Source organism: Passer domesticus, chromosome 6 (genome assembly GCF_036417665.1).
Source record: "Passer domesticus isolate bPasDom1 chromosome 6, bPasDom1.hap1, whole genome shotgun sequence".
In the NCBI taxonomy this organism is placed as follows: domain Eukaryota; kingdom Metazoa; phylum Chordata; class Aves; order Passeriformes; family Passeridae; genus Passer; species Passer domesticus.
In genome coordinates, this window is record NC_087479.1 from 48,346,352 (window position 1) to 48,356,867 (window position 10,516).

The 10,516-nt window shown below is 43.5% G+C and overlaps 1 long non-coding RNA gene across 1 annotated transcript in view; it reads left to right on the top strand.

Annotated features, from left to right (window-relative positions):
* Positions 1-3,363: 3,363 nt before the first annotated feature.
* The window catches only part of LOC135303459 (uncharacterized), a 31,354-nt gene continuing 24,201 nt past the window's right edge, over positions 3,364-10,516 (top strand). Inside the window, exons 1-2 of the long non-coding RNA XR_010364928.1 lie at positions 3,364-4,476; positions 6,452-6,719. This is a non-coding gene — a long non-coding RNA (uncharacterized LOC135303459). The remainder of the gene's footprint in view (positions 4,477-6,451; positions 6,720-10,516) is intronic.

The window sequence follows — 10,516 nt, forward strand, 5'->3', positions numbered from 1 at the left end:
GCTCACCAGCCAGCTAGGAAGAGACAGAAGCAAGCCTTTAATGCTAAACACCTCTTCTAAGCACATGTGGAAAATGAGTAGTGGGCAGTGCTCACAGCAGATTCCAGATGATTCTGTGCCAGAATGTTTGAGTTTTTTCCTTAAATGGCCAGCCTTTAAACTGTGTCTCCATTATGTGCCATGTTAGGAACCACATTGCTTTGTTGGACAGAATTTGCTCTGTGTTTCTTAAGGCTCTTTTTGTAACCCAAAACCCTGCAGGTTCAGCATCCTGAAATGCGACCAGCTCTGTATTCACATCTGTAAGCTGTGGACTCTCCTGCTGTCACAGAGCCTTCAGAACTGCTGAAGGTGGTGGATTTTTCAACTCCAGCCTTGGCTTAGTCTGGCAGGGAGCCAGACTGTGGAGATGCTCTGTCAGGATACACATTAGAGACATGAGTTGAAGACACCAAAAAGCAGAAAAAATGCACCAGGATCCCTGTCTCGAGTACCACTTACAGACAAATACTGCTTCTGAACCCATGCCATGGGTGAATCTGGTATGGGAGAAGCAGCATTGTCAGAGGAAGGAATTCTAGCAATGTCACCTTCAGGTAAGACCTGCAGTATGCATCTAGCTGGAACTTCTATCTGGAAGCTGTTACTTTCTTTTATTTTTAACATATACCACATTTTGTAAAGCTTTATCAGATTCATCTTGCACTATAAAAAAGCATTTATCATCACAGCTTGGTTGGGTATTGTTCGGTTTTCAGAGGTTCTGAGAGGAGATGGAGAGCAGCACAAAGTTGTGCAATCCTTAAGCCAAACTTAAATAATTCTGCCATCCTCCTTGCTGAGCCGTCCCCTGAATGACTGTGTCAGTATAATGGTGTAATAGTTGGTTTTTTTCCACCACATGACTTCTCACATCACACCTCACTTGCGGTTACAGAGGTCACTGTTGGAAGATTCTCTGATTCCTGACATGGATTCAGTATTCTGAGTATGGGTTAGGACAGTTGATGCTACAGTAAACAAACCATCATGTTTGAAACAGCCATTTGCTGTAAATATGTGGTGTTACTGAGACAGGATTATAATCCTCTCAGGCCCTCAGTGAGCACTAAGCATTCTGGCACCAAAAACTGAAGTAATATTAGCAGAGGTCATGCTTCAAGTACGCTAATTATGTCTTGAGAATGAAGATATGAAAGAGAATGACCTGCCACGAAATCCCTAGCTACCTTACTAATTGAGGTAGCAAAGCATTTGTCTTTTTTGTTTAGAACTTGTTTGCTTAATTATTAATTAGAAAATTCAGGCATTTTTGTCTAAGATACTCCCAGGTGACAAAGCATGGTGCTGGCTGTCCTCAGCAGCAGTAAGGCCAGCAGGAATAGGTGATTCATGAGTAGAGCAGAAGGACTTCCAGGTTTCACTGAGGAAGTCTCAGAAGGCAACATCCAGGTGACCAATATGAAAAATGGTCATTTTTCCTCTCAGTCTACACTTTGAAATTGCACAACCCATCCATGGGGCATGGCTTTGTTACTGTATCATCAAATAAACCCAAAAAAATTCCCAGAGAGACTGTAGGCTTCAGACAAACTTGTCTGGTGCGGCATGGCAACATGAAGTACTGTGCTGAAGAGTATAAGAAGTCCTGTAAGAAACAGACATCATACAAAAACTGCTTGTTTTGTATTGGACAGAATTTGGACAGTAAAATCATCAAACTAGGCATTAAAGCTGCCTTCTCCTTTATTTTGTTCTCATTCATTTATTACATGTAAACTACACTTTTTTTGGCACATTTTTTACTTTTATTTGAAATATTTCTGTTCCACCTTACTTACCTGAAATTGTCCTGAGTAGGTGCTCGTCAGAAAGCAGTTGATTGCATTGATGTTTTCTTGTGGTTGCAACAACTGGGAGAAGAGCTAACATTTTAACCCTTACATGGTATGCCTTCTGCTGAAACAGTCTTGAAGGATTCTTCTTACAGTCTCTGACGTGACTCAACAGGCTGAAGAATATCTTTACTTTTCTGTGCAGTCTCCCACTCTCTTATTTTTTAAATTCCTTTCTCTCTCTGTTTTCTTTTATTTCTGCCCACCCAGGTTTGATCTGACTGTGAGGCTGAAGAGCCACATGGTGGTTTGTGCTGGGACAGCACCATGCCTTTGCACATCTTTTCTGTGAGCTTCTGTGTTGTGTCCTGTCAGAGCAGCAATCCTTCAATTACTGTTTTCTTGAGCATCTGGTGAAATACAGCTGCAGGGGTTGGGAGCCTGGAGCTGTCCTCTAGCCTTTATTACAAGCTGTCGCTCTGGTTTCAAAGTTGGCTATTGGAGAAAACTCAGGCAGAGCTTCAGGTTCACAAAGCCCTACATAACTGCTTAGTGTTTTTATGGGAAGCCTTTTTATAGGCCTCCCTGTGGTGATAAAGGGACTTCTGTGCACACAGGTTTGTCAGCTGCACAACCCAGCCCTTCACAGGCGGGGTATCGCTGCTCAACAAACCATAAAACATTGGGGAGTCTCTGTGATTCACCATGAGAAGCAGAATTTTTCAAGCATGCAACTACAGTTCAAGTTAGGTGAAGAGAAATCATTCTGGATTAAAGCTTGAGTTGACCTAGGGTTGTAAAGACAATGTTTGAGGTCACAACAGTGTCCTGTCTGAGGTACAATTTATATTGATGTGGATGTTGAGTTCATTTCTATAGATGCTAGCAGCAATTTATATGCTTTCTTTTTTTTTTTTTTTTTTAATCTTAGACTACTACATGAGCTCAGGCTCCACAGGACCTTGCAAAATGAGCCCCACTGTACGAAGGTACTCCTCAGTTTAAATTGTATGAGTTAATCTGCATTACACCAGCTGTTTTCCCTCAGCTTCCAAGATGATCAAACTACTGAACTGTAGCATGAGGTTATGTGGAATCTACCAGGCCATGCCACCTGTGTGCACTTTGCTGGGGACAAAGCCTGCCGTTGCCTTTGCAGATTGAAGAACTCTCCAGCATTGGTGTCCTTGAAACATTCTTCTATTGGCTGATTCTGTACAAGTAGCTCCTGTAGCCACAGCTATCCCTGTTGTGCTCAAAGGTGGGGATTGTTTCTGTTGCTGCCCAAGCCAGCAGAACTTCACAGTTGCCATTGTCATGGCCAGTGCTCCCCATCATCCCCACCAGTGGTGTGGCAAAAAGAGAGAGGACAAGAACCATTCCCAGTCCTGACCCACAGCACCAGGTGATTTGTTTCTGATCTGTTTTCATGTTATCCTCAAGAGAAGTTGCAGAGATGTCATTTACAACACAAACACACAAGCTACGGGTACAGTATAGAGAACTCCATCACCTTGGGGTACTAACAGGAGATACTTTTCTGCTGGTGGAAATTACACACAAATTCTGCTTTACTACTAGGGTTAGGAAGGTTGGGGTTTTTTTCTTAACAAAAAAAAAACCAAAAACAAACAGATGCTTCCAGTCATACAATCCTTCAACCAAAAAAGGCCACAGGAGCAATCCAAAATGTTTTCACTCAAGTGGAGAAAGACTCCCTAGTCAGAAAAGACTTTCCTACTCCTTCATTGTGTTTCCCAACTCCCTCCTTCATGTTAGCTGGGCCAAGCCTGGAGCAGCATGGCTCAGAGCCAAGGAATAAGGATGGTACTGTGGAGGCTTTGTTTACTCTGTTCATTGTGGAGTGAAAAGGTGAAGCAGTTATTGCTCCAGACACTCCCAATGCTACCTTGTTTTTCTTGTCATTATTTCAACAGGCAAATCCCCATAACAGCACTGACACAACACTGTCTGTCCCTCAGCAATCTGGTGACATCATTTTCACTGCCAGTGGGTCTGTGCCAACCAAGTAGAGGCAGTCTGGCTTGGGTCCTTAGAGAGACTCCTATTACTGTAATGATCTGCTGGGGTTACAGACCTATGTACTTGTCTTCCTTTCAGAGAATGCTTTTCAAAAGTAACAGCCTTATTTTTTCATCAGAAGGTAATTACACAGTACAAGTCAATACCCTTGGGTTGCTCAGGGTAGAAGTAATCAAGGAAGGAAGTACTTTCCTAGATATACAGTGACTTTGGAAGTGAAATATTTTTGCCCCAGACCCAGAAAAGGACTGAGGGAGGGAGCCAAACAGAATAAACTAGTGCTTAAATGGCTCATTAATTCTTAGCTTTCCCTGACCACCCAGTAATCTGCAGCTGGCTGACGGAGTCCCAGACACCATGGTCCTAAACCACAGCTCAGATGCAGAAGACAACTAGGAGATGTATTATGGTGTCCTGCAATGTGATGTCAGTACTGACATGTGGTTCACAGGCACAGAGAAGGTCTACAGCAATAAATACCCTGTCACAGGCCTGCTCCCAGCGAGGAAATACTTCTTCTGAGTCACTGTCTGCAATGACAGTGGGGACACTGACCCTCTGGATTCTCAGGAGCAATGGAACATCTCCAGACACACAGGTAAGCACAAGACTTGGGTTTAAGCTCAGGCTCCCTGTGTGGCCTTGGGTATGTCACTAACCTGCTTTGCAGCTCAGGTGTTCACCTGGGGATTAGATACCAGAATACCTCCTCTTCTATCCCTTCCATTTGTTGGCAATCTCTTCAGGACCAGGCTTCCTTTTACTACACGTGTATGTAGCCATAGCACTTTATACAGGTGCTGCTTAAATTAAAATTCAGGATTATTCGTGTGCTCAGAGGGTGATATTATCATGTCTTGACATAACAGAAAATTGGTGTTACAAGTCATTTTTCTTGTAGTACATTTTCAGTCTGACTGGAATGTGTTCCCTAAATGAGAAGCAAAGAAATCTGTGACATGTAGAAGACTGTGTGACAGTCTTTCTGGACCAGAAGTCCCTGAAAGCACATTAAATTAAACATCTAGAGGTTATCTTGTCAGGTAAATGCTGCCTTCTTTGTTCAGTTGCTCCCTATATGTACCTAATCATAACATGGATGTCTAATCAGCAGTGCTCCCAAACATAACTGAGCATGGCCCAGCTCATCAAAGCAAAATTGTAAATGATCCTTCTGCCCAGCCTGGTGAATTGCAGAATGCAGGGCCTCTAAATGATGAGATCAAAGACAACTTTTTTGGATTGGCCTGTGCCTGATGTAATAAAAAATATAGTAATATAAAAATTATTTATTAATACATATTACTAGATTAGGCATCTATTTTTTCAGAAGCCTATCCACATGCTGCTATGAGTCTTCTAATCCCATTAAGAGTGATGGGCAACACATTAAGTTGACAGAATGAGTGGTACACTAAAAGGAGTAATGAGGTGTCAAATTGTGTATTTGTATTTACCAGTCAGCCTTTCCTGATGGATTGGCTTAGGCCATAGATGTGTTACTTTGGCTACATGTGCAGCTAAGAAAAAGCACTTCCAGTTGTGTGGCTGTAGTTGTGTTCTTGTGTGGAAGTGCTCTAGGCCTGGATTGTACAAAGCCTGAAATTACTTCAGTAACTTCTGTGCATGTAGGCAAGTGCAAGAGAGTTGTAAATGGGAGAAACTTAGGCTGGCTCTGCTTTGCACTGCATTCCTCTGATAACAGCCTACCTGGACCAGCAGGACACAGATGTGAACTGATTTCCTACTCGTCATTATAAATGGCAAGTCAAAAGGTTTATTTGCATAAACCTGAGAGATGGTAGAAAAACTCTGAAGGAGAATGAGGAGGTAAGCTCTTTTCTGAGAATGAGGTCTCCTGAAAGAATTTTGCCATATAGTGCTACATTTACAGTCCAGGGGATTTACCTGATGAGATCCCATGTCAATGCAACAAGCAGTATTAAGTACTTCAAGAAATATGTTTAAATACACCTGAAAATGGAAGATTTGCAGTGGACAGTGGAAATTAAATTGTACATGCAGTTCCCCTTGATTTCCCCTGAGCATTCTGTAGACTATTAATGCCTCAGAGTAACACCAGCAGAGCAATATCCCTTCCTCTACAAGATCACCTGCTTTGGTTTATAATTGGGTGTAATTTAATCATGCATTTCTAAAGTGCTTTGGGAGCCAAATATCCGAAAGCACTTTACAATTTAATGGCATTAGTGAGAGAATGCATCGATATATCCTTGTGGAGCAAAATTGTGACACCTCAGTTACAGCTGAAGAAAGAAATTAATTGCTTGCTTACAGTTGCATTGCAGATTAATGGGAGAATGAGATTTCCAATTCCTTCCCCTCTTGCTTTTCAGTTTATATTTGTTTGCATGTTGAGACAGGTCTGTTGGTCAGATGCCAAGAGAAATGTGGTGTATTGTTCATTCTTCCTACTCCCTGGGTTTTCCCTGATGGGAAGCAAGGTCCAGGTCATGAAATGTCATACCCAAGCTCTTTAAGATTTGTACTCATGCACAAGAAGATTCTGTGTGCTGATGGTGCTGGCTGTTTTTGCATGTTTGTGTGTGCAGTGGGAAGCAGCCTGCAGTGACTGTCCCCAGCAGCATTTTGACTTCAAGATGGAGTGTCCCAGGAAGGACAGTGTTTCCTGCTCCATGGCCCCACTGAGGAGCCACAGCATGTGACAACAGCTGTACTGTGAGCTGGGCTTTCATCAGTGACCCCAGTACAGAGGCACCCTTAGCAACACCTCCAAGCCTCAGCTGTGGCTCACCTCAACAAGAAGCACCTGCCCACTTATGAACCCTACAACTTGCAGCTGCAAGCTGATCATCTGTGGTAGGTCAGGTGTGCTGCCATACCCTGCTGTTTTCCAGGACAAGGGCACTTGCTGGGACTGGCACTGTGGATCACACTCCTCTGGGCTCTCTCCCTTGTCCACAGAGGGAGGGATTGCTCAGGCTGTAGGTGCTGGAGCTGCAAGGGCCACACTGTAGGAACTTAACCTTCATATCCAAAAAACCAGCCTAACTCTGTCTTCCTTTGAGGTCACTGAGATTTTTCTTCAGTTGTTTTAAGGCAGTCTTGTATCCCTCAAAATAGCTTATTTTGGCCAGCAGGCCTCATGAATTACCTAAATGGCTCAGAAGCAAACATGGCCAGTTCTCCGTCCCTAACTAGGCTTGCTCTGCATCCATGGCGTACTTAGCACTTCCAAGCAGTCTGTGGATGCACTCTGACAATAGCCTTGTGCTTTTTTTGCACAGGCACTGCACTGGGTACATCTGTTCTCTTCCTTTGTAAAATGGATGGATTTTGCCAGCATTGTATGATGGCTAGTAAGGTTTCCAAGACAAAAAGAGGAAGAAATCAGACATTTCATATCCCACTCTCCCTTCCCTCTTTTGTTGAAAGCAGTGAAGCTTTAAATCAGGTTATAACACAGCGCTTGGTTCAAATTGGTGGTGTGAGCATGGACTCTTCCAGGTGCATAGGATGAGGTTTTACAAACATGTTTTAGAGATAGGCCCTGGTGCCTCAGGCCTGTCAGTGCCCTCTTAAAGAGGACAAGAGAGAGAAGCTGCCAGGCACAGCTTGAAATGAAACTGATACAGCACCAATAATGAGAGACTATATTTGGAAAGATCTTTCAGGGTTATTTTTGTCTGAGATCATTACTTCTGGACAGCCTGCTGACAACTGCTGGGCACACAAACACACTCCACCCAGGGTTTGGTTCTCTCCGCTAATGTGGAAGTAGCTCACAGGGGGTCAGCAGAGGGAAAGGATGCTCACACTAGGTTTCCTGCTCTGATTTTCAAACTGATCTGTGTTTGTGTGTACAGTGCATGCAACACTTCTTCACCGAAGCCAGCAACTGCCCACCCCAAAGAATGAAAGCAATTATTTACCATTTTTCTAATAATTTCTGTTTCTACCATGTGTCCCACTTCCCATGCACCCTGATACACTCCTCCCTGAAACCACAGCTGGAGCACACCTTCCTTGTCCCTAAAATCAGTGGGAGCTTTCTCTGTTTGCCAGCCAGGCTGATGCAAGGAATCCTGACAGCAAATGTGCTGATTTGAATAACTGTGAAGGAGTAGCTGGCTTCTGTGTTGATTCCACAGGGACTAAACCTCTATCTCAATTCCTCTTAATATATTGTGGTGGGTTTACCCCAGCTGGACACTTGGTGCAGACCAAAGTCATTTTATCACTACCCTCCCACAGCTGGACAGGAGAGAGAAAATTTAATAAAAGGCTTATGAAGCAAGGTAAGGATAGGGAGATCACTCACCAATTACTGTCACAGGCAAAACACACTCAACTTGGAGAATTTAATTTATTACTAATCAAATCAGAGTAGGGTAAGGAAAGTAAACCCCTAAATTTTAAAACATCTTTCCCTTACTCCTCCCTTCTTGCTGGACTTAACTTTATTTCAGAATTCTTTATCTCCTTTACCCACTGGTGCAGGTGGATGGGGAATGGGGTCTGTGGTCAGTTCATCATACCTCATCTTTGCCCCTCTTTCCTCTGCTCTCACATATTCTTACTCCTCTCTTTAGCTGCAGTTGCTGTTGCAGTTTTTTTTCCCCTTCTCACTAGTGTTGACATGGAGGCACTTGGACCCATTGCTTCCACTGAACACAGGGGAAGCTTCCAGCAGCCTCTCACAGAAGCCAGGCTAGAAGTCCCCTCCTGCCACCAAAGCCTTGCCACACAAACTCAGTTCTTATGTACTCTTCTATTTCTCTTCTTTAATTGCACTCTTCTGCTTAGCCATGTTTTTCAGTTTTAGCCCTTTTCATAAAAATTGTGAAAACAAATAGGGCATTGCACCACCTCAGTGAAACACAGCAGCAGCTCTGCTGCTGTTGTAGCTGAGAAGGGGTGAATATAATTTTCCTCAGGCTTGGGAGGGGGCAGGTTGCAAAGAACACAGAGACTGTGAGACCCAAAGTGAATTATTCAGAACAGTGCTGAAGTGAACAAGGGGAAATGGGAGTGAAAATGAGAACTCCCTAAATTTGAACTGTCACTTCCTACAAAAACTGCGACCAGACTTTTTCCTTCATACAGTGGAAAGCCTTACAGAGCTTTAAAACCTTTAAAAATTTTATAAAGCTTTTTATCCATAACTTTGTGAGACTTGCACTCAAAATGTAGGGTTGACTGCACTAATTATGGCACTTAGTCATTTTCTTTTCCTTAAAAAAAAAGATGGACACAGGGACAGGAAGTTTGCAGAAGTTGAAACAACAGATATAATTAGTGGAACTAGCTGTGCCTGATCTGGCATGCAGAACTGCATTGTTGTGGCTGTGTAGTTTGTCTTCATGTGGCTCAAAATGCAGCTGCCCTTGGCTTCTGTAGAGGTCAGCTAGGCCAGGTGGTAGAGTGGGGCTTCTGCTCAGCAGGGGCACTTCCAGTGTTTCCATCTTCCTGCCCTCTAAGTGATTTTTTACAATAGGATGTTAAAGGTGGTATTTCTAATACCCTCTGCTAATGTATCTTAATGGTAATAAAAGGAGCCAAAGATTGGAGAGAATCCTGCTTCCAAGTTCAAGAAGAGACTTGGATTCTGCCTCCTTTCCTCCAGATAGCCCAGCAGGAGCTCCATGATATTTCAGGCTGCTTTATGTGAGATTGCATATAAACACAAAGTAATCCATAAATCTGAAATACTTAAATCCTTGCAATACCAAGAAAGTAGATACAGCTTTGCAAATGAGGGAGTCACTTTGTAAAAAAGCTGGCCACAGAAAGGGCAGGAACTTCACTGCTGGTGGCCATGCCCAGATTACTGAAAATGTGAACCAGTGAACAGGCTGACAGATCAATACAAATATACATCCATTGGTGCTGGTTCTTTTAATGTAGACTGAAATCTTCCAGGAGCCAGTTCTGGAATAAAAATATAGCAGTGGCCAGTGACCCAGACACACTCAGTTTGAGAATATTGTATCACTTTTGTTCCATCTGGAGCTAGGAAGGAGGTATGAGGAAACAGGATGCTCCTCCCAGCAGGCCTCTAAGATTTTGAAAGGAATTGTAAAAGACCAAATAAAAGGAAGAGGAGAGAATCACTCCCTTTTGCCTCCTGTTAACCCCTTTAGGCTGCCCTGAAAATAATTTGGTTGTCTGTCTGCTACTGATTAATTCTCACATCAGGAACCATTCCACTTCAGAAAGGGAGTACGAAGGAGTCTCCATTAAGCCTGCAAGCAGATCCATGAACTGACTGGGAGCACTTACACCCACTGTGTTTCTATGCTATAAATCCTTGGAACCTGTTCCACTGGTGACAGATGGCCTGGTTCAGGATTAATGAAACAAAATATCTGTGTCACTGCATCAAACAGCTGAAGAAGCTGGCATCAGATCCCCAACCGGAGAAAAATGTGCAGACTGCTCCTCCCCTCCTGGAAATTTTTCCTGGGGCGAGGGGCAAGAGAGATTTGGCCATTAGTCTGGGAATTGCTGGCAGTGAGCAGTCTTCCTGGAGCAGCCCTGTGTAGCAAGCTCCCTGGAAGTGTGGACAAATGGCCATTGTCTGTGGGACTGGCTGGAGCAGCAAGGGACAAGCTTGCTCCTGAGATTGGCAACCCAGGGCAGCCAGGATGTGGTGT